The sequence below is a fragment of the Chrysochloris asiatica genome, unplaced genomic scaffold, assembly GCF_000296735.1.
Source record: "Chrysochloris asiatica unplaced genomic scaffold, ChrAsi1.0 scaffold00208, whole genome shotgun sequence".
Lineage (NCBI taxonomy): Eukaryota > Metazoa > Chordata > Mammalia > Afrosoricida > Chrysochloridae > Chrysochloris > Chrysochloris asiatica.
The window spans coordinates 1,611,750-1,617,673 of record NW_006408726.1 but is presented as its reverse complement, the minus strand read 5'-3'; the positions used below and the strand labels follow the sequence as shown (position 1 = coordinate 1,617,673).

Sequence of the window (5,924 nt, the reverse complement as noted above, 5' to 3'; positions counted from 1 at the left end):
TTGTTTATTGGCTCAGTGGTGAAAATCAATTCTTTCTTTGCATAAAGGTGAAACACATTATGAAGGCTATAGTCTTTGATCTCCATCAGTAAGTCCTCTTCACTTTCAGAAAGTTAGGTTGTATCATCTGCATGTCACAGATTGTTAATGAGGCTTGGTCGAATCCTGATGCCATGTTCTTTTTCATATAATCCATCATCTTGGATTATTTGTTCAATTTCTTCAATTATTTGCTCATCATAAAACACAATTTTCATAATTTTTGACCATTCAGTGTCCCCATATTCTGTTGGGTTATGTACATGTTCCTCAAGAGCACAATTAAATGTTCTGGAATACTTATTCTCCACAATGTTTTCCATAGCTTGTCATGATCCACACAGTTCAAAGTCATTAAAACATAGGTAAACCTCTTTCTGATATTCTGTTTTCAGCCAAGATCCAGCTGGTGTCAGAAATGATATCTCTCATTCCATGTCATCTGAATCTGACTTTAACATCTGGAATTTCCTGATCATTTTACTGTTGCAGGTGCTTTTGGATTATCTTGAGAAAAATTTAGTTGCATGTGATATTAATAGTATTGCCTGATGATTTCTGCAAGCGGTTTGGTTACCTCTCTTTGGAATAGGCACAGAGATGGATCTCGTCCAATTAGATGAGAGGGAGTTGTCTTCCAAATTTCTTGGCATTGATAAGTGAGTAACTCTAGTGTTGCATCAGTTTGTTGAATTTTTCAATTTGTATTCCATCAATTCCTAGAGTCTTGTTCTTTTTCAATGCCTTCTATGCACCTTGGACTTCATCCTTAGTACTCTTGGCTCTTGATCATATTCTATCTCTTGAAATGGTTTGGTACCATAACTCTATGTTCCTTCCATCTTCTTTTGATGCTTTCAGCGTCTTTCAGTATTTTCCCCATAGAATCCTTCAATGTGTCAAGTTGAGGCTTGAAGTTTTTCTGTATTTCTTTCATTTTGAGAAATGTTGAGTATGTTCTTACCTTTTGATATTCTAACTCCAGATCTTTGCACATTTCATTGTAATACTGAATTTTATCTTCTCTAGCTGCCCTTTGAAATTTTCTGCCCAGCTCTTTTACTTCCTTATTTATTCCATTTGCTTTAGCATCTCTACCCTGGAAAGGAAGTTTTAGGGTCTTTTCTTATGTTCATTTTGGTCTTTTTCTTCTTTCTTGTCTTCTTAATGACGTTTTGCTCTCTTTCATGATGTTCTTGATGCCATCCCACAACTCTCTGGTCACTAGTGTATAAAGCATAAGATTTGGTCTGGATATGGTCTCCAAATCCAGATGGAATATATTCAAAGTCATATTTTTGGTTTTGTGCACTTGTTTTAATTTTCTTCTACTTCAGCCTGAACTTGCATATGAGCAATTAATGTTATGTTCCACAGTCTGTCCCTGACTATGTTTTAACAGATGATATGGATTTTGTTTTGTTTTGTTTTGTTTTTTAACCACCTGTTACCACAGATGCATGTCAACTTGAATTCCCTGTATTCCTTTTGGTGAGTCCATGTGTATAGTTATCTTTTATTTTGTTTTGGTGTAGCATACAGGGTACAAAATTATGAAATATTGGAGTAACACAAAACAATGGTCCTTGGCCAAACTTCAGATCTGGAATGGAACTCACTGTCTTGGCCCAATTTTTAACTAAGTGATGGATAGGTATATAGGGGTGACAACAACACTAGTAATATATATTCACTATGGAACAGTCAACCATGAAAGATATAAAGGGCAATATTTATTTATCTGGGGACAAGGTTCAGAGTAGTTTGAAAAGAGGTTGGAATGGAGATAGGAACCACAGGGAAGAAGTGGGATAACTGTTTTCACATGAAGGATATTGCAGACATTTAAATGAAACAAATTGTTTGACTTTTTGTACGTAAACTTAATGATCTGTTCTGTAGACCTTTATTCAATTCACAGCAAAAAGTTTCAAAACAATATAAAATGCCATGTCTTGGGTCTGACTACCTGAGTCTTTAATGTATCATCTATGGGGCAGGCAACACACAAGAAGGGGAGGAGGTGGAAGAACAAGGTAGCGATAAAGGAACACTGAAACAGGTTTGCATGGGCTAAATGGGACAGAGGTAAATAGTGATGCATGCTTAATTTTGAAACAACAGGGCTCTGTGATACAGGGATCAAGGCATAGTTTGAAAAGGGGAAATAATACTAAGATGTTTGACTGTCTTATAATTATTGGTTTCCCTTGCCTACTATTGGAAAGTAGACACTTGAGTGAGTAGAAAGGAAAGTTGGGAAACAGAAAGCTTGGAAGCCTGTCTTCAGCCTACAACTGATTGTAATGCCTAAGAGGGGTTCTAGAACTTGCCCAGTGAAATAGGCCTCTTGCAAAGCCTTTGCAGTGTATAGGACCTTAGGTGGAATCTTGAGCCCCATACAGAGCCTCCTGAGGTGGGACATTCCCACTAGAAAGGGCAAGCAGACCAGTCTGGAACAGCTAGAGCAACAGAAGATATATCATCAAAGAAAGATCATCAGGAAAAAAAAAACACAAAAAAACAAAAGCAAAAATGGCAGTATGACTGGCTACTACAAGAATAAGCAAGTTGTTCACTGGGAAGCCATCAAGGTAAGCAATCAAATTCCTTCTGGACAAACCCCCCTCTAAGACTGAAACTCAAAGGGAACACATGAGCAGGCATGTAAGCTTGCTGGCAACCACATTGGTATACTGGTGAGTGGAAGAGGGGGAAAGGCAGCAATGAAGAAATGGGCTGAGTTCAACCACAGTCCGTAGAATTCTGTTGACCTGGAGATGAGAGAGAGAAGAGGAAGAACTGGCTGGTCCAAAGTGTGGTAAAATTTGGGGACACCTGAGTCCATGGACAAGGACATAACCACTGAGGGCCAGATCTGAAAGTGAAACATCCAGCTGATATGAAGTGAGGGAGATGCACAAGAACAACCAAACTTGCAGATGGTACCTATTTGACCTAGCCTCAATGGCTTGATAATCAGAGCTCAACTAGAGGAAGATACAAAAACAAACAAAACAATACAAAAATATTTTGATAAAGGAAATGAGGGTAAATAGCTACAATTTGATGAACTTGACCTATAGTCATGAGGGTAGTAACTCTAACAATAGAAAGGGAAGGAGTCTTCACATCAAGTATCAATGCTATCCCTTCTGTGCATAGGGTAGATAGGTATGGGCAACTTAGATACTAGCTACATAAAATGAGGGGTAATAAAGGTATGAAGTGACTGGCTTATTAGATTTCAAGAGGGAGTTTAGTTTAAGAGTGTGGGAGGAAGAAAGAGTATCCACTGAAGTGCTTTCAGCTTGTCTAGATGGGTCTGGTTAAAAGAGATGGGGATAATATTCTTATGATTCAATAGTGAGTAATAGTTATCATGATTAATTGTGACAGCCACAATTTGTAAAGGTGGAAGTTTTATAACAAAAATGGGAGAGTAGTTCATCTTACAGTCCAGAAACAAAGGATCGTAGGACCATCAAGGGAGAAGAGCACAAGTGGATTGTGGGATCTTATCCAGAGAAGTAGTGACACCAGAGTTGGAGGCAGAGATGAGGACATGGAGAGAGGGAGCAGCTGAGGACTCTAGATTCATGGGAAGAGAGGGATTGAGAACTGGTGGCCAGGAGGCAAACTTGCAGAATGTGCCCTTTGGTGTAAATTATTATATATGCCTGAGTGTTGTTGTTGTTGTTGTTGTTTTTTAAAAAGCTAAAGTGAGTAGAGAGAAATACTGTTATCTGATGGTACATGGAGGGAATTATAATCATTGTAATGAAACAAGGTATATATTTGTTAAATGTGAAATTGATGATCTGCTGTGTAAACTTTTACTCAATTCACAATAAAAACGTAATAAATAAATGAAGTGTCATCTATGCTCTTCAACACTTTAAAAACATCTTTTGCTGCATATCTACCCAATTCAATACATCACTTGATTTTTTGACTGCTGATTAGATGAGTTTTCATGCTGGGTCCAAGTAAATTGAAATCCTTAACAATTTCAATCTCTTTTCTCTGTTTCATGATGCTTTTAACGGGTCCATTTGTGAGTATTTTTATTTTCTTTACATTGAGTTGTAATCTATTCTGAAGGCTGTATTCTTTGATCTTCACCAGCAGCTATTTCAAGTCCTGTTCGCACTCAGCAAGTAAGGTAATCTGTATATCACAATTTGTTAATGAGGCTTCCTCAAATACTGATGCTTTATTCATATAGTCCAGCCTCTTGAATTATTTGCTCAGCACATAGATTGATGAACATCCAGGATACAACTCTAACACATACACTTCCTGATTTTAAACCATATAGTATCCCCTTGGTTTCTTTGCAGGACTTACTCTTTGTCTATGTATAGGTTCCACATGAACACAATCAAGTGTTATTCATACTTCATTTGGTTCACATAGTTGATTGTCTTTGCATAGTCAATAAAAACCAAGTAAACATCTTTATGATATTCTTTGCTTTTAGCCATGATCTATTTGGTACCAGTAATTTTATTCCTGGTTCCATATGATCTTATGAATTAGGCTTAAATTTCTAACAGTTCTTTGTCGGTGTACTGCTGCAACATTTTTTTTTTTTTTCTTTTTTAAATGTAATAGTTCTGTTTTGTTTCCTGAATTTCCCCACAATACAATTTCCTGATTCTGCAGCAGCCCTCAGTCCTCTTCATTTTCCCCCTTTAGAGGGAAGGCAAAGAGCAAATTATTCTTAAAGTCAAAAGGTAAATATCCCTTAAAATGAAGAAGACACATTAAGGTATCCAGTCAAGTTTAATAGAAACTACAAAAGATCAATGGGTTCATGCTGCATTACTAATACATGATACATATCAGCGGGCCTGTCCCACAGCACAGCTCAAGGCCATTTCCACCAGGGTGAAAAGAAAAGTTGGCCACTCAACTCCCGTAGGAAAGATTTGTCCTATCATACCACATCCCAACCCAGTCTGAGGCTTTGTGTTAGAAGCATAAACAAATTACAAAAGAGGTTTTGTTTTTTTCCTCAGGGCTGCTCACTGCCACCTGGCATTAAAGTAGCCCAGCACTCACTGCTGCTTAGAGAAGTGCACTTTTGCTCTTCTGGACATCAAGCTTTATTGTATCACTGTCAGGCTTCCAGCCAGCTGGGCACACTTCCTCATATTTGTCTGTGAACTGGAAAGTTGCAGAGCAACCAGCAGGGAGGTCATATACAGTGATCTGTCAAAGGATACTTTTTCATCAATGATGAAGAGTCCTCTAAATGAGAAGCCTTCATCCACATTTAAGATCCCATAGTCTTGAGCAATTGTGTGCTTGGGTCTGATATCAAAGGGATATTCATGGGTCCCAGTCCTCCTTGTTCTTGGGTGTGTTGATCCAAGGCAGATGACAGAAGTGAGAATCCACAGATGCACCAATCACTTGGCAGTTGAGTTTCTTAAATTCTTCTGCCCCATCACTGAAAACAATGATTTCAGAGGGACACACAAAGGTGAAGTCAAGAGGATAAAAAAAGAACACAATATATCTTCCTTTGTAGTCAGACAAGATTATATCTTTGAACTGATCATCTGGCATAATAGCTGTAGCTTTGAAGTTGGGAGCAGGTTGTACAATTTTTGCAGTTTCTGAATACATCTTTAGTTATCAGCAGTTGCAGTACCAAAAGCATTAGTCAGGTCACTAGTCAGGAAGAGAACTGCAACCATTTTTTAATTATCTTCAACAAATGGCTTACTTGTTATGATGCAACATGAGGTAGATGTCCTTCTCAGACCTGTACAACAAAGATAAGGAACACAAACACTAAAAGATGATCATCTTTTTGAGCATCAGAGGAAAGTTTGAAGAAGTAATTGTACACTTATTGGGAGGAGAGGCTAAGT

General features: G+C 37.9%; 1 pseudogene; it reads right to left on the bottom strand.

Annotated features, from left to right (window-relative positions):
• Nucleotides 1–5,112: 5,112 nt before the first annotated feature.
• Nucleotides 5,113–5,676, bottom strand: LOC102830420 (annotated as a pseudogene).
• Nucleotides 5,677–5,924: the final 248 nt, after the last annotated feature.